Below are 18,319 nucleotides of genomic sequence, written 5' to 3'. Positions count from 1 at the left end.
GCTGGGGGGAGCCTGCGCTGGATACGGGAGTTGGAAGGCGCGTAGAAGACACTGAACATCGTGACACCAAGTGAGGTCACCCAGCGAGGACAGACGGAGAGGACAGCCCACACGGAGCCCTGGTTCTCCAGCGCACCTCTCCTCACCACCTCCCCGCTACCCCCTGGTCCAAAACCCATCATCACCTGCATCCCACAGCCTCCAACCGGCCCCCCTGGTTCCACACCTGCCCACCTTCAGCCCACGCTCCACGCCGCGGCCAGGGTGGGCCCGTTAACACTCAGACCCTGCCGTGTTAGACAACCAGGATGTCTGTCAGCGGATGAACAGATAAAACAAACGTGGTGCATCCAGACAACGGAATAGCATCAGAAACGTAAAGACTGAAGTGTGGATACACGCTACAATGTTGACGAAACTAGAAAACCTTACGCTTAGTGAAGATAGCCAGTCACAAAGATCCCATATTACACGGCCCATCTACATGATATGGCCGGAATAGACAAAGCCATAGAGACAGAAAGTAGACTGATGGTGGCCACAGGTTGGAGGGAGGGAGGGAAGGGGAGTGACTGCCGACAGGGAAGGGGGCTCAAAACTTACATAGTGGTGATGGTGCATAACTCGGAATGCAGTAAAAACCATTGAATGGCACGATTTATTTTGTTAACTTATTTTTTATTGAAGTATAGTTGAATTACAATGTGTTAATTACTGCCGTACAGCAAAGTGACTCAGTTATACATATATATACATTCTTTTTTAATATTCTTTTCCATCATGGTTTATCATAGGATATTGAATGTAGTTCCCTGTGCTATACAGTAGGACCTTGTTGTGTATCCATCTTGTATATAATAGTTTGCATCTGCTGACCCCAAACTCCCACTCCATCCCTCCCCCCCACCCCTTCCCCTTGGCAACCACAGGTCTGTTCTCTATGTCCATGATTCTGTTTCTGTTTCATAGATAGGTTCATTTGTGTCATATTTTAGATTCCACAGGTAAGTGATATCATATGGTATTTGTCTTTCCCTGTCAGACTTACTTCACTTAGTATGATAATCTCTAGGTCCATCCATGTTGTTGCAAATGGCGTTATTTCATTCTTTTTTATGGCTGAGTAGTATTCCATTGTATACATGTACCACATCTTCTTTATCCAGAATGGTACAATTTAAATTGGTGAATTGCATGGTATGTAAATTACATCTCCGCACAGCTACTGAAAACGCCTGCAGGACCCCCATCGAGTGCAGACAGGAGCCTAGTCACTCAGGCCCCCACCAGCTCACACTGTTTGCCTGGGGTCTGATCTCTACTCCTCTCCCCTCCCCCATCCTCCTGCCCCAGGCTTGCTGTCCCGCAAACATGCACACTTGCTTTTCCTTCCTAGTTCACCACCTCGGGTCCTCATTCCAATGTCACCTTGTCACCTTGGCATCCCACACGTGCCTGTGGTGGCTGTGACTCCCCTTACCATTTTCTCACTTTATCCTCTTCTCACCACCTAGCCCACTGTGGACTCACCCATGGGCTTTACTGCCTGTGTCCCAGCTGGAAGGGATGCTCCCGGGAGGCGGGGAGTTGGCATGGGTTGTGTCCACTGTTGAACCCGCAGGACTTAGAACAGAGCTTGGCACCCAGAGGCAGTGAATAAATAAACACGTCTTCGTGAATAAATGGTTATCTCTGTGGGCTACCTGTACGTACCTTCAGATTTCTTTTCTGACATAGTTTTTTTTTCCTGTAAGTTTTCTAGAATGAATATGCATTACTTATACAGTCAGAGGGAAAATGTCATATAAGGAAAAAAATCCTGACGCTGCTCCCCACTGCCCACAGGATGAAATCCTAAACTCCTTAGCAGATCCTGGCTTTTCTAAAAGACAAGCTCCCCAAAATGGTACAGATGAACCGGCCTGCAAGGCAGAAATAGAGACACAGATGTAGAGAACAAACGTGTGGACACGAAAGGGAGGGGGGGTGCTGGGATGAATTGGGAGATTAGGATTGACGTGTACACACTAATATGTACATAACTAGTATGTACGTAACTAGTAAGAACCTGCTGTATAGCACAGGGAGCTCTACTTCACTTCGCTGTACAGTAGAAACTAACACAACATTGTAAAACAACTCTACCCCAATAAAAAATAAATAAATAAAAAACAAAAGACAAGCTCCCCATCCCCTCCCTGCCCAAGGATGGGATGCGTCCTACGTGGTTCTGGTTCCCCGAGTTAAATGTTTTCTGAAACAGAAAGGGGGGCTCCTTTGCTTAAAAAGTTAAACAGGTTGTGTCTCATTTTGTTTGTTTTGCTAAGGGCCTTCCATACAGGCAACGCTGCCTGACTTACTCGACCCGGGAGCCCCTTCGGGGCAGGTGGCTGGTGTCCAAGGAGGAGAGTTCCACGGAACAAGCCTAGGAGCACCACACCAGGCAAGCAGGGCTCCCGGCAATCCAGAAGCACTTCATGGTCTCTCAAGAGACGCGGCTGGAATCCTCAACCCTTTTCCCCACAGAGACGCTCCTCTTGCTCCAGAACCCAGTCCAACGAGGCCCCACCTGGGAAGACTTCCCCCACCTCCTAATCCAAGCTAATGCCTCACTCCCTTGCATTCCTACAGGACTCTGTTCATAGGATTTGAGCTTGGGTCATAATCGTTGCTTGAGCACTAAGCGATTGTTTGAATGTGTCTCCAGCACCAGACCGTGAGCCCCCAGAGGGCAGCAGTGGTGCCTCTGCTCTTGGGTACCAGGGGCCCAGCGAGGAGTGTTTGTGCTCCTGGACCAACTCCCTGGGGGCAGGTGGGCCCCCCAACCCATGTGGCCGGCAGCCGGAAGCAGGCTGGAGAGAATCCCACGTTCGCATTCTTTCCACTCGCCCTTCTCCAGCTCTCTGGCACCTTAGGGGTGAGCGAGTGTCCAGATACCTTTTTCTTAGTTGTTCTCTTTCTGCATCTTTGGAATTTCTCTAAAAGGCTGGGGGATTTTCTCCAGTTTTACTGTGATACAACTGACAATATAACATTCTACTCACTTCAGGTGTGCAACATAATGATTTGATATATGTCCATATTAAGTCTAGTGATCACCACAATAAGTCTAGTTAACATCCATCACCTTGCACAGTTATAATTTTTTTCTTGTGATGAGAATTAAGATCTACTCTCTAAGCAACTTTCAAATATATAAGTGTATGCAGTATTGTTAACTATCATCACCACGCCGTACATCACATCCCCAGGACTTATTTATCTTAGAACTGGAAGTGCGTACGTTTTGTCCACCTTTACTCATTTCCCTCACCCTCTGTCCCCTGTCTCTGGCAACCACCAAACTGCTTTCTGTATTTATGAGTTCAGTTTTTCTAGATTCCATGTATAAGTGACATCATACAGTATCTGTCTCTCTGCCTGACTTACTTCACTTAGCAAAATGTCCTGAATGTCCAGCCACGTTGTCACAAATGGCAGGATTTCCTTCTATTTTATGGCTGAATAATATTCCATTGTACACATATACCACGATTTCTTTATTCATTCATCCATCTATGGGCACCTAGGTTGTTTCCATAGCTTGGCTATTGTGAATAATGCTACAGTGAACATGGGAGTGCATATATCTTTTCCTGTTACTGTTTTCGTTTTCTTCAGATAAATACCCAGGAGAGGAATTGCTGGTTCATATGGTACAGTTCTACTTTTAATTTTTTGAGCAGCCTCCAAGCTATTTTCCATGGTGGTTGCAATTTCCATTCTCGCCCACAGTGGACAAGGGTCCCCTGTTCTCTACATCCTCGCCATCACATACCTCTTGTTTTTTTGATGACAGCCATCCTAACAGGCGTGAGATGATCTCTCCTTGTGATTTTGCACTGCATTTCCCTGATGGTTAGTGATGTTGAACACTTTTTCATGTACCTGTTGGCCACTGGTATAAAAGAGCTGTTTTTAAATCAGAGGATCTGGGTTCTGTCATACTGAGCCTGTCATACTGAGCCTGACATCTTCTACCAACGTATTAGTTGGCAAAGGAGCTGTTTAGAAAATAAAAACTGCCCACTCTGTGGAAGGAGGGCGGATCTGCTAGAAACTGCGCGGGACTGGGAGTCAGGAAGCTTACATTCGAGTCTGAGCAACACCGCTAATATCGTAAGGGTCTGGGTCAGTCACTTAGCTCTTCTGAGACTCTTATTTCCTCAGTTCTAAAATGAAAGGAGCTCAGAGATCCTTAACTCTTAACTTAGCTCCAAGACTAAAGCTCAGCCAAAAAGGAATAGCCCTCAGGGAACACATTTGCTGAGAACTTTCCCTTGAGACAGTCTGATGACCGTATAGAACCCTCTCGTGCAGGAAAGCTCCGTGGTCTCCACCACCATCAACAAGAAAAATCAGATGGGATTTTCACCCCCCTTGCTAGCCCCTTCCTAGATGGTCTTTGAGGAGGTGTGTGGTCATCTTCTATCTGGTAGAACATGGGTGGTCAGGTCGGAGAGAGCTTGGCTCTGCCTGGCACTCACCCTACACCGCCTCCCGCTGGGCAAACCACGTCCAGAGAACCCGTCATGAGGCCGGTTTACAACACGTGCTCCTCACGCGCCATCAGCACCCTCTCTCCATCCAGGCCTCTTGTCCTGATCTAGTCTGGAAGCAAATGGTTGCTAGAGCGATGGCTCTGGCCCTCCTGCAGGCGAGGAGCTCATGGGAGAATGAGTCAGCTCCTCCTAGACTTCCAGCAGCCTCAGAGCAGAGGGAGGAGGACAGGGGAGCAGAAACAAACAGAAGTCCTGGAGAGACAGTCACAGAGCCTTGCCGTGGGGCCGGTCCTGGGACCCTCCCTGCGCAGCGGGGAAGGGCCATTGATCTGGCTGGGGGACGCGGTGATACCGCGCGGGCGGCGCCTCTGGCGAGGAAGGCACAGATGTCCGTGCTGGCTGAGATAAGAGGCTGCTCGGGAAGCCTGAGTCACCGTGGGCCGACCGTCTTTGGAAGCAGGGAGACCGCCAAGCAGTGCAGCCCAGAGGCAAGGCCGGGCTTCCTCCCGGCCTGCGGGCCCTGGGAGGCAGCATTTCCTGTTGGTGTCCTCTGACCTGGGTGGCCACCACCCCTGGGAAGTTTCCGGCCACCCTCACCCAGGCACTGTGAGCTTGCTGCTCCGAGGTCTTTGTCTCTCTGCTCATCTTGCGTTTGTTTCCTCTGGAATGTTCCAGGCCCCCTGTAGCGCCCTGTGCCGTTAATCTGAACATTCCAGAGCGGGAGAGGCTTCACGGCACTCATTCCTCCTGGGGTTTCCCGATGAGGGTCCAGAGAGCTGAATTCTGGTCCAGGTCTACAGAGACTGGCAGTCACAGTCAAGGCCCCCTCTAAGCCTTAATTTCCTCACTTACCTAATTGAGGGTGAGAGGCAGGGTGGAACAATTTGGGGAAAACAGACTTTTAGAAGTAGGGTGATACTAGCACCCTATGCCTCCTGCAAATGATTTGCTACCTGCTGGCCGACACCTGCCATTCCATCATTGGATGGAAAGGAAGTACTTCAGGCTGTTCTCATTCATGATTTCTGATGGAAGCAGAAATAACGGTAAATTCCACAAAGGCACTGGTTCCCTGCGGGGGTGCAGGAAGCCCTGGTGAAGATTGGGGACGGAAGGAAGCACAGATGGAAGATTCCACTTCACGCATTTCTTAGGTTGTGGCCCAAGTGAAGGGACTTTCAGAAATTAGGACGTAAGGGAATACGTGTGAGAGCAAAGAAGTCACTGAAGGTCAACTAACCCACCCTGGATTTTCCAAGTAGGGAGACCATTATGTCAGTCTTAGGAAAGTTCCCAAAGCCAGGAAGGGTGCCTGGAACCTCCACTCAGCAACTCACCACTCTGGGCAAACACACAATCTGTCGGGTCTCAGTTTCCTCAACTGTCAAATGGGGATGACAGCAGGATTATGAGGAACAAATGAGACGCTACCCATTACGTCTGGCCAGTGGTCGCAGGCAGTAAATGTTAGAAGGGTAATAATAGCAAGAACAGTAATAATAGTGGATAAGCCACCCGGCTCTCCGACAAGTTCTCCCCCAACAACCACAGCTAACCATCCTCCTAACCAGCACTCTTGACCCTTCGGTGAGACTTTTTTTAAATGGAGGCAACACAAAATTGTTCTTAAAGGAAACTAACTTCAGTTTTTCACATCCCCATTTCCCCAGACCTCCCTGTGCTAAAGAGGCAAAACCAGCCATCCCCATCGTGCCCCCGTGGGGGTCACTCTGGGGTCATTCAAAGGAACGGCGCTGCTGGAGGCCCCTCTACCTCCCACCCCCACCAGTGACCCCAAACTCCCAGAGAGAAACGGGCGTGGAGGTGCAAACACACCGCTACCAGGCTGAGGGAACTGGAGGCGAGCTTGTGTTCTCGGAGACCTTGCACGGGAGGGAGCGGGCTCCCCAACCCAAGCCTGGTCCTGGCGCGAAGGCCGAGGGCTGCTGGCGGGGAAGACAGCCCGGTGCCTCCCGGGCCCGGGAGGCAGGGCACGGGGACCAGAGCCCGCCCTGGGTGGCGGCCAGAGCCACTGCTGGGGCCGGCGTCCACTGCTGAGCTGCCCTGCGCCCGAGGGCGCCAGTCTTTGTCAAAAGAAGGGATTTGTGCAGTGCAAACCCCCAGGGCCCGGCTTTGTGGAGCCGTCTGCCTGCGTTTCAGCTCCGGGCTTCACCCTCTGGTCAAACTGACCCCTCAGTCACAGCACATCCAGAGCGGAAACAGCAGCCTCACCCTTTCTGCTGAGAGCTTTGTGTGACCCGGGGCAGCGGGGGCACTCCCGGAACCGGACACCTGCCCCTGCCCGCAGGGTCCTGCTGTCCTGCTGGGAGAAGGACCCCTGGGCGTCTGGAGTCACAGGAACAAAGTGCTGTCTTTCTCGGCTCTGGTGTCCTCCTCTGAAGGAACACTGCTGACTCAAGCTCCGCCTTTCCTAAAAGGGGCTGAACACCACCTGTCCTCCTGGAGGCCTGACAGGAACCTGAAGGCGGCAGTGCCGATGGTGCTATTCTGGGCAAACTGTAATGAAAGCGTCCTTCACTGCATGTCACACTTGTCGGGAGAGCCGGGTGGCATTATCACTGGCCGCCACCCAGGGCGGGCTCTGGCCCCCGTGCCCTGCTCCCCGGGCCCGGGAGGCACTGCGCTCTAGGGCCCACAAGCCACAACTACTGAAGCCCGCGCGCCTAGAGCCCGTGCTCCGCAACAAGAGAAGCCACCGCAATGAGAAGCCCGCGCATCGCAATGAAGAGTAGCCCCTGCTCGCCGCAACTAGAGAAAGCCCGCGTGCAGCAACGGAGACCCAACACAGGCAAAAATTAATTAGTTAATTTTTTTTTAAATCACTTCCAGGTAAATCAATTAATTTTTTGTAGAAGAAAAATGCAAAATCATGTTTCCCAAGAAAAATAAACTTATTTTGTCACTAATGGTAGAGACCAAAACACAGAGACATTATTCTGAGTGAAACTAGAGTAGCAAAAACAGTTCACACTATTTCAAAGATGCTGGGGGGCAAAAAACTAAAAGATATGACAAATGTCGGGCTTAGAATAAAAGAATGCTTTTATTTTAATTTATCAATAAATTCCTTTATCACATGATCCTACTGGACACCATAATGTCAGTGATTATGTGTAAGAACGATTATTGCTGAGTGTGACAGCAGATACTTTCATCTGTAATTTGTCTAAAGTGGTGGTTCTCAACTGGGGGTCAGTTTTACATGCCTCCCCCTCCCCAAGGGACATGTGGCATTATCTAGAAATATTTTTGGTTGTTATAGCTGGAGCGGGGGGAGGGGGAGTGCTACTGGTGTCTGTGTGTAGAAACCAGGGATGCTGCTAAAATCCTACAATGCAAAGACGGTCCCCACAACAAAGAACTATCTGCCCAAAGGTCAGTAGTGCCAAAGTTGAGAAGCTCTGGTCCAAACCACTAATGTGCAGAATACGGGCCGGCTATGTGGGTAGATGGAGAGAGAGGAGGAGAGAGGAGATGATGGGGGGAGGAAGGGCTCAAAGATTCTTGGTTCTGTCTTTTCTTGGAAACCCACGCTCGAGAAGAAGAGGACTGGTTAAGATGACCATTCTGTTCTGGGCCACGATGCTCAGCTTCGGGTGCAGCCTCTCTGCCTGACGAGCCGACCAGCGCCCTCCCATCCATGACTCAGCGGTGAGGCAAATCATGAAAACTGTGAATGTGGTCAACTTGTGGTCACTGAGAGCTCACCTTTGCAGCTCATCTTGTGAGGAAATGAGCCCAAGTTCAAGGTCCTCCTTTTCCACCCTGCAGGACGTAGGGACTCAGGGAGGAAGTTCATTCTTCAGGTTTTGAAAGGAGTACTTGAGTTAAAACTTCCTGGATGAAAATTATATCAGGAAAGGCCATTTTCAGGATTCCAGGTAGCTCACGAGGGAGGTGTATCTCACTGCTGTATTGAGGATGAATTTTCAAGGCAAAAACTGCCTTTGCACAGGAGGGAACGGAGCGAGCTGCCCTCATGGCCCTCTTGCGGGGTTTCCAAAACCCGCCTGGGGCTCTCCCATCGGCCCCACCCCCGCTTTGGAGGTAACTTGGGGTGGGCGGGGGGAGGGACCTTCTAAGGGAACTTAAGTCTGTCCTTCTCCTTCACCTGTCTCTCCTCCAGACCAAAGGGAGTGTCTAAGGTGCTCTCAGGCGAGAGTGTTTCCATTCCCCAGGGGAAGGTGGCCCCAGGAGAGTGGGACAGAGACCCCTGCAGGGGGGCAGTCCAGATGGCTAAGCTCCTCAGAGAGTCCTGCACACCCCAGGGTCAGGGGAGCGGCCACTGCTTGGAGGGGAGCAGACAGGGACCTGAGAGCTAGCGCACCTGACGTCCGAGGGCCAGGACACACATGCGGTAGGGACCAAGCGACTTGAAACCCGGTAAGGATAAGGATACATCAGTGAGTGCAGTGCTGATACAGCATCCCTGGGACTGAGGCCTCTCCACTGCCCCTGCCTGTGTCTGAACTCAGACACCTTTCTGGAAAAACAAAGGCGGTGTGAGAACCCTAGATCTGAATTTAAGCGGAAAACACAGAAAGTTCCTGACTGGCCTCTCAATCAGCCAAGTTGTGTTTCCTACTCTCAGGTGGAATTCAACCTCAGAATCGAGAATCTAAGGATGCTAATAATGTTAATATCATGATTATAAGAAACAGAGCTCCCTTTCTTGCAAAACCGAGTACAAAGTTTGAAAACGTGAGCCCCTGGCACTCATGAACTTACTGGAAATGGAGAAGCCTGAGGCAGACGTGGCTTTCTATCCTATGGAGGGGGCAAGGCTCAAGAGAGGGAATACTAGCCCTTGAGGCTCCAACGTCAGAAATTAAAAACCCAGACCCGGGGACAGCTGTTCCTGCCTTGGCTTCGATCCCAAGCACCACCCAAGCACACGCTCGATGCCTGCGCTGGGAGTGCTCTAGGCCCAGAGACATTTGGAGAACATTGAGAAGAAACGTCCGTCATTTACACTGTTTCCTTCGAACAGATTACTTGGGTGTTGGAGTCTTCTGAAACCGAGAATTTCCTTTATAGAAACCAGGGTGGAGGCCAGGAGCTGGGAAGAGGAGCTGGTGACGAGGAGGAGTCCGAGGAATGTGTGGGTTCTGCTCAACAGAAGAACACGAGCAGTTTCACCCTGTACCTTCCAAACAGCCGCCAACCCCCCAAGAGCACAGGGTCACCTGTCCAGTGGTAGCCACGGCCAAAGCCAGTCCTTCCCGCTCGGCCAGTGGGAGGGGGCGAAAGTGTACGATAACAATCACTTCCAAAGCCATCCTTCGAAGCTCGCTCCAAAATCCAGCACACGCCCACAGAAAACAGACCACAAAGCTCATCAAACGTTAGAGCTGAGAAGTGCTTCCAAAATTATTCAGTCTGGCGACCTCATTCTGCAGATGGGGACGGACTCAGAGACAATGTGCCCTAATCTTGTCACCAAGTTCGGGACCGGGAATAAAGCTGGGAGTAAAACTGGTTCTCCGGTTTCCAGAGCAGGCTGCTTTTATCCACGGCTAACACTTTTTGAAAACAAACAAAACAAATGTTGGGTTTTTCTTATATATGTTTTTCAGTACTGACCTCCTCCAGGATGACAGCAGGACACAGCAAGGAAGTAAAACATGACAGTGTGACCCAGAAGCTTCGCTCCCCGAGCTCGTTCCAGCTCCCCCTCCAAAGCGATCAGGGTCCGGTTGTGGCTCTGCCAGGGGGCGTGTCTGAGTGTCGCTTGGGCCACGACTGTCGGACATCAGGCAGACCTCTTCTCAGCTCTGTGCCTCAGTTTCCCTACAGTAAAACCAGCTTAGAAACATGATGACTCGAAGCCCCAAGGAAATTCCTGAGCAGCTCTGTGTCTCTGCGCCTCCAAACCGGTGAGCCCTCTTCCAGAGAGGACGGATGGACCTTCCTCTGGGGACGTGTCGGGTGGTAATTAGCACAGAGAAACTCAGGCCTCCCCGGGGTCACAGAGCTTCCCTGCTGCGGTGGCCCTAACTCTCCCCCGGAAGCCTCTGCTGGTCAGAGCCCCCGTCTTGTTCCCGGACTATGGCCCCAGCTGCAGGAAAGGAGATTTATGTGGTTTCTCTGCCTCTGTTTTGATTTTTTTTTAATTGTCCTGCATATCAACCCAGCAGGCTACAATTTGTTTTATCTAATTTGGATTGGATGGAATCCAATGGGAGACCTGACCATCCAGGCCATACAACGTATGACAATTATTATGCTGGATTCTTGATTACTTGACCTCTTTGAACTTGCAAAATTGTTTTTCATTCTATGATTTATTCAATCATTCAATAAGAATTTGTTGAAAATTCATCGTGTGTGAAAATACCTTGTAAACTCTTAAGGATATATGCAATTATTAAATTTTAAGACTTGTGGGAGATACGACAGATGTAGAAGACACAATTTCTGCCCTTAAGGAGCTTATAACTTGTTTAGCCTATGTGTATTTCCCCTAAACTTCTTAGACCAAGACTTGAGCGTCTCCTAATAACAGAGAGAAGGTGCCAGATGCAGCTGGAGCCTTTCCATCGGGGTTTTCCCAGTGTCCCTCCCTAGTCATCACTGTCCCATCCCAATGACTCATGTCAACTTGGGATTCACTATGATCGCTAGATCCTTTTCTTTTGTCCTCTATTCCACTTGGAGTTCATTCTGACCACTTGGAGATTATTTAATTCCATAGACACAAAACCTACCTCTCCAATCTCAAGCTGACTTTGGCGACCTATTAACAATAGTTTCTATTTCATTCAATGTGTCATTGGGGAAAGAGGGGGACATCACATTTGTGGGACCGGCTGCAGTAGGCCTCCAATCCGAAGCCTTGTGACCTGCTACTAATGACATTTCCTCGGGGAGCCCCTGGGGAAGGGGGCCAGAGAAGAGCCTCACAAAAAGCCAGCCTGGCCTGACCTGGAGCTCTGCTCACAGCTCTGAACACTCTTCCACACGCTTCCGCCAAAACACAGCCTTCAGGAGCAGGGAGAGAACGATCAGTTTGTCCCCAGCGAGGCAGCCAGCTGCAGTGGTTGAAAACAACGTGGTTTAGGTGGGCAGGGTGAAACAACCAGATTCAGGGGGTGCCACCTGCCTGAGAGCAGGTGTAACCAACCCCTCAGCGGGCAGGGCTGCAGGCAGAGCTCCCACCCACCTTAGCCACAAAGGCATCTCTGGCCGCAAGAAGGGGAGGGAGAACTGGACCTCACTCCCTACCCGGAGAGGGAGCCTGGCTGGCCCTCTGCCACCATGTCCGTCCCCCTCTGACCCCTGTCCCCACCCAGAAAGGTGCCTGGACCTCACTGGCCAATGGATCACACAGCCTGTTAGGCACTAACCACTTTTCACCATCAAGGCCCAGAAAAAAAATAAAAGGGGAAATCCAATGGGGGGAGGGGTGATTGAGTGACATAGAAAGTTTCTGGAATTGGACCCCTTCAGCCGTACCCATCAGTCACCCTCAGAAGCAAGGGTACGCCGTGCAGAGGAGGAAGGTGGACGGCCTCCGCCCTTCCCTCTTGGTCCCCGCCTAGGAGGGACCGCCATGCCAGTATGAGGGGGGCTGGCAGGCCCTGCGCTCTGGGGACCCTGTCATGTCACCCTTTGTTTGGAACCCTCTGGCTCACGGCTTCCTTCCTCCAGGCCGTGCGCCCCGTCCACCCGGAGCGGACGTGCCAGGGGTGGGGCTGGTGGCCGAGCGAGGGGCGGAGGCACACCCTGCCCTCCACGAAGCCAGGCTGCTCTGCATCTGCTCGGCCCTCTTCCCCTCCCCGGTGTTTCAGGCTGTTTCTGTCTCTCCCAAGGAGACGAGAGTCATATCTGCGGGCGTCGTTAATGCGTTCCAGGCGCCTGAAGGAAGCCTGGCGCGGCCTGCCCCGCACCCCACCCCTGGCCCAAGCAGGCAGGTGGCGCCACCCGATGGCCGCGGCCCGAAGCTCAGCGGGAAGGAGGAGGCTTTCAGGGTGGGGCTGGAGGTTTCCGGTGACCAGCTCAATTCAGAAGTTCTGGGTGGAAGAATTCCACTTATCCCATCAAAGGTCCTTGAGGCAAAAGTTCCGTAAATGAGAACGCTTCAGTCCTTAGAAATGAACGGTGAAGGGCACTAAAGATTTATGGGGCGTTCAGACAGCCCTCTTTGTCTCACTTTGCTACCTCCTTACTTCTATCAACCTCTTTTTTTTTTGTAATTCCAGTCTGGAGCCCAGCTGGGTTGTTTCTAATGTCCAGTCCTTTGAAGAGTGGAGATTTGTGCTTCCAACCTCGTGTTAAACAAAACAAACCAAGAGAAGATGCTGTGCAAATTAAATTACCTAGTCAGTGTGTGGCCTGGTGAAATCTAGAGGAGGAGGGGAATTTGCAGTAAACGAAGCAAGTGGAAATAAATGATGGTCCTGTCTTGTTAAAAAGCCTCTGGAAGGAATGGAGAGACACCACAGGGCACTGATGTCCCCTCGGACCCCAGACACGTGGGTCAGGGGGGCTGTGTCCTGCTCAGGCCCTGCAGTTGCCCACGTGTCCCGCTCCAACCTGGCCAGGAGCTGCGCGCCCGTTCCTCAGGCACCAGTCTCCAGCGTCCAGACTTCCAGCTGCTCTTTATGTTACCGAGTCCAAGCTTGCTCTGCTCGCTGCACGACAGGCCAATGAATGGGAGACGAGGTGCTGAGGCAAGGAAGACGACTTGATTCGGAAAGCCGGCAGACCGAGAAGATGGCAGAATAGTGTCTCCGATAAACCATCTTATAGGGGTCTGGATGCCAGTTTCTTTTATAGAATCAGAGAGGGCAGTGAGGAAGTAAAGTAAAAGGGCCATCAGTCTTGCAAAATATCGCCTGGAATGACCGGCCTCGGTGAGGGGATGTGTTAGTTTCTTTTTTCTTGCAGCCATTCACAGGTGGGCAGGGTTCCCTGAGGCAGGTCATAATGTACAATTATAATGACAAAAGCAACGAAAAGCAAGAGTTAAAGTCAAAGAAGCAGATCCAACGTGGAGTCCAATTTAGCTCTTCCCTGTTACATTTCCACGGGGCTCACAAGCCCCCGGACCCCTCTGTTGCCAGTCCCCATGTCCTACCAACCTCCCAGAATCCTTCTCGCTGGAATCCATCTTGGCTGAGTGATGCGTGTGCCACCAGGAAGGACCCTGAGTCAGAATGATTGGCCAGAGACGACCCAGAAACTAACCCCATCACCATAAAACCCGAGACTGTGAGCCACGTGGCAGAGCAGTTCTCCTGGGTTCCCTTACCCTGCTGCTCTCCACCCGGGGGGCCCCTTCCCAATAAAGTCTCTTGCTTCATCAGCAGGTGTGTCTCCTCGGATAATCCATTTCCGAGTGTTAGACAAGAGCCCACTCTCGGGCCCTGGAAGAGGTCCCCCTTCCTGCAGCACCTCCCCGTGCCCCTCCCCATGCCTTCCCTATTGTTTCTCTCTGTGCACCCAAAGCTATAGGTTATAAGACACACCGCACTTTCAGAGTTGTTGGAATGTGTTTTAAGCGCTACTTAGAATTAATGAAACACAGGGCCTGGTTTATAGCTGCCTTACCCCATGTCTAGGACAGTGTTTTGCATGCAGTACATGTTCAGTAAATATTTCTGTGCTTGGTCGGAGGTTCTGGCATCAAATCCCAGGGGAGGGAGTGGTGGAGCAGAGCACGGGCTGGAGGATAAAGGCAGAAACGGACGAAGCAAGACAAGATGAAATCCGGGGAGCCCTCGTCATGGGTCGGATATGTCCGCTCCCCGTGGTTCAGGGAAAGAGTTCGGGGCTGAGGGCCCAGTCACCCCAGAGTTGCAGCTCTCTGATGGCCTGGCTGTCACCAGAAAGCCACCTCATCCCTCTGTCATGCCCCACATTGAACAATGACAAGTTAGTAACAGCTAACCTTTACCAAGTCCTAACCACACACCTGAGATTTTACACGTATTAATGTATTTTCCCTAGAAATGGAGAACCAGAGTCACTGGCCCTTTTCATTTTAAGAAGGATAATGGGAGGGGCAGCCACCCACAGCTCATGTGACCTTGGACAAGCCACCACCCACGCTTCACAGCTAAGGAAACGGGATCACAAGAGTTAATTCCAGGTACCCTGTCTCTACTAGAGGTATTTTATAAAGACAAAATACAGGACTGAACATCAAAGAGCTTTGAGAACCGCAGAGCCAGACAAATGTGAGAGGTTATTATGGGCAAACAATGACATTACAGATTGGGAAGTGCTCACTGCCATCAAGGACAAGGGTCCTATTTCGCTCCAATGCATCACCATAAGAGAGACAGTCCCTGATCTCAAGGCATAAATTTGCCCCAATGAAGCCTTCAGAGACTGTCTAATCGTTAAGCCATTACTAGTATCAGAAAACAGAATACAGGGCAAAAAAGGCATCAAGATGATCTTATTGCAATTTCTAAAGACGTTATAATAGATGTGGACATTTATGTATTAAATAAAAGTGTGTTGTGTGTATACTTTTTTAAAGGTGAATTAATGGACACTTCTGGGATTTTGTAACCAACTCAATTTATTAATATTAAATTTTATACTTATATTTTATATGTTTTTCCTTTTCATCTTTCCAAGATTGAATCTTCTAATAAATAGTTCATTAATAAATCATAGCAGAAAAAAAAAAGCGCATCCTAGATGTTTCTAAAGATTCCAGGAACCCAAAGGAATTGATTTTAGGTCCTGAAGAATTAGAATCATTAAGAAATACAAAGTACCAATAGAGATAATGGTAGTCCTACAAAGATGGAGGATAGAGGGGTTTTTAATTAGTCCCATTTTCCCTTTTCTCTTTTTTCTAATCAGAAAATCATTTCAGTCTCTATCTTCCTCCAGATCAGTATGGCCTTGAGTTTACAGGATAGGCTTCCCTTGCCTCCACCTGACGGCTCAGAAGCCACTGTAACACTGCTCATTTCCCCTCTTCAGTAGTATCTGTGACTCTGTAAAAATAACTTACAACAGCTAATACGTAAAAGTTCGGCAATCTGATACCTTTAAATAAGCTCAACATCAGACTTAATTTATAGAAGGGCAAGGAAGACTCAAGGAGCTGGAAAGTCCGGCTTCATTAGCAGTCATGTAGAGGAGTGATTCTCAGTGAGCATCGGGACCCCTGGACCACTTGTTAAACACAGATCCCTGGCCCCATCCTCAGAGGACTGGGGTGGGATTCCAGAACCTGCATGTCTCATAACCTCCCAGCTTACGGTGGTGCTGCTGGTCTTGGGATCCCACTTTGAGAGCTACTGATACAAACAATGGTTACTGGAAGAGCCAGCAAAGACAAACCATGGAAGCCTTCTGTTCCGTTTTCCTTGGGATGTGGGTTGCTACGGGCAAAGGGGCTGGGATTAGGAAAAGACCAGGGAAGACATATCGGGCAGGGGGACGGGTCTCGTGTATAAAACCTTTGCCACAGTGTCTCTGAGTTGGGCTGTATATGCGCCCTGGCATTCTCCATCGGTGGGCTAGACATCATGAGATCTAAGGTTTTTCTTTTGGGACCAGATCCTGTCTGCCTCCCTGGGATTCCAAAGGGGCTTTCCCTGAGGTGACTCAAAGAGGCCAAGGCTCCAGGGGGAATTCTCCAGCACCAGTAACCATGACAGAGCCCACACAACCCCTGCAATGCTCAGGGGCTCATAAAGAAGGGGATTACATTGTCCCATCTGGTGGTACCCAGCCCCTGAGTGGGAAGTGATCTCTGTTGCTACAATCTGAAACTACTGGGAGCATTCTCTCTCTGCTGTGCATATTGATTATTAGATAAACATTATAGATAGGCAGATAGATAGACAGGAGAGAGAAGGGGGGAGAAAGAGAGAGAGAGAAATTTTAAATAGCCCACAGATCATTGAGATATTTTGCTTAATGCAACACAGTTCAGATTTGGAAATACTGGGTCTCACTCCCTGTTTACCACCTCCTAAAGCATCCATGTGTGTCAAGCAAACCAATGCTACCACCATGACCAGACCTAACTGCACCAAAGGAAGGTGCCCGGATTAGGAGCTCCACTGAATCAAGAGGGAGCCGGCCCCCCAACTCGCCTGCTCGGGTAGCTGAAGGAAGGGAAGCAAATGGGCACCATGAGGCCTCCGCAAGTGTCTGGCCCTCCCTGGGCTCTCATTTCATCCTCAGCAACGTGAGGATGCTGACTTCCACCAGCTCAGGGGCCCTTGCGGCTCTGACCGACATGAACACAGTAACCTTCTGTTCTTTCACACGCCACCACAGGTCCCTTCTTCTCTGTGCTATGCCCGGAACTTGCTCTATCATCAGATTTGAGTTGGCGGGTGTTGGATGCTCAGAACGGCTGAGAACAGCCCATAGGAAACCAGGGCCGACTCCAGACTGTACGGTCAGACTCAAATGGCAAGGACCTTAGACAATGTTACATTGTGGGGTTTAAAAACATTCATTTTTAAGAGCCTGGGCTTACTGAGTCAGCGATCTGGAACATTCTCAAGACACTAAAAATATCCTGAGAGTGGACTGAGTTTTAAACTGTGCTTTAAGAAACTTTCTGTGCGAAAACAATTGGGCATTTCTTCTTTAAAACAGTTATGCATTTTCTTTATTTAGATTTTTCACTACTGGAAATAAAAAGAAATATAGAGGGTGTTCGAGCCTCAGAGGAGAACTGAACGTCAGGGCCCAAAAGGCCATCCAGTCCTAAGATTCTATCCAAACAGCCAAGATTCTACCCAGAGGACCAAGATTTATAACCTTAAATCTCTCAATTTACATTTTCAAAGCAAAAAAGGTAAAATGCTTTCTTTCCCTTCTGACTGATAGTTTGAGGATTCACGTTCCCAGCATCAACTTGCAGGACAAAGGGTTTTCAGCCAGGAGTTGGCATCTGCCGAATGCTTTGTTCTTGGAATTGCCTGCCTGCTCCTAGCAAGACGTGAGCAAGATATCCGTAAACGGTCTGAAACAGGTAAAATGGACACCTGGGTCTCACCCCCCTCCCCAGGCAACCTTTTCCTAATTCGCACTAAAATACATTTGGGGACATAGGGAAGGCAAAAGTTCATGATACTGAAAACTGAACCTGGTAAACGACTGCCTGGATCCCAGCACAATACAGAAGGAGCTGAAAGGAGAAAGTGCCTTCTGTGATATTCTCAGATGGGCTCTGAATCCAGGGCCCGACAGTAAGGGAGGCACAGAGACCCAGCGGCCGTCACTTGCCAGAAACCGCAGCATCGAGAAGCCGCCAAGAAGACGTTCCTTCCCATTCGGGGGCCTCGCCCAGGGCCTTCCCTTGGGCCTATGGATTCAGACTCCAAAGATGAACGTGGACCATCGATCTGGCAGCAAACACACCCTTTAAAACGAAAAGAATCTCCTCTCAGGTTGGAGCAGGCTCTCCATCCATCTGGTCTTAGCTCGGGCTGCCAGAACAAAACACCATAGACTAGGCGGCTCAATCAACAGAAATGTATTTTCTCACAGTGCTAGAGCCTGGAAGTCCAAGATGATGGCGCCAATATGGTCAGTTTCCAGTGAGGGCCCTCTTCCTGGCTTGCAGGTGGTCACCTACTTGCTGTGTCCTCACAGAGAGCGAGCGAGCAAGCTCTGGTGCCTCTTCTTTATAAGGGCACAAATCCCATCATGGGGGCCCTACCCTCATAACCTCATATAAAACCTAATCATCTCCCCAAAGCCCCATCTCCAAATACTTTCCCACTGGGGGTTAGGGCTTTCACACATGAATCTCAGGAGAGACACAG

At 50.2% G+C, this 18,319-nt stretch overlaps 1 protein-coding gene across 4 annotated transcripts in view; it reads right to left on the bottom strand.

Annotated features, from left to right (window-relative positions):
• The window catches only part of TVP23C (trans-golgi network vesicle protein 23 homolog C), a 65,832-nt gene that overhangs the window by 12,848 nt on the left and 34,665 nt on the right, over nt 1–18,319 (bottom strand). Inside the window, exon 12 of one of the 4 annotated variants that reach the window (XM_061175212.1) lies at nt 13,429–13,475. The exons of 2 other annotated variants lie outside the window; for them this stretch is intronic. The gene's annotated coding sequence lies outside the window, so the exon portion shown is untranslated. Of the gene's footprint in view, nt 1–13,428; nt 13,476–17,771; nt 17,914–18,319 lie in introns of those variants that run through there. One more of the 4 variants, XM_061175210.1, reaches the window with a different exon arrangement.

Source organism: Eubalaena glacialis, chromosome 19 (genome assembly GCF_028564815.1).
Source record: "Eubalaena glacialis isolate mEubGla1 chromosome 19, mEubGla1.1.hap2.+ XY, whole genome shotgun sequence".
NCBI classification, from domain to species: domain Eukaryota; kingdom Metazoa; phylum Chordata; class Mammalia; order Artiodactyla; family Balaenidae; genus Eubalaena; species Eubalaena glacialis.
Note: the sequence above shows the minus strand (reverse complement) of the source record. Positions and strands in the feature narration are given on the sequence as shown.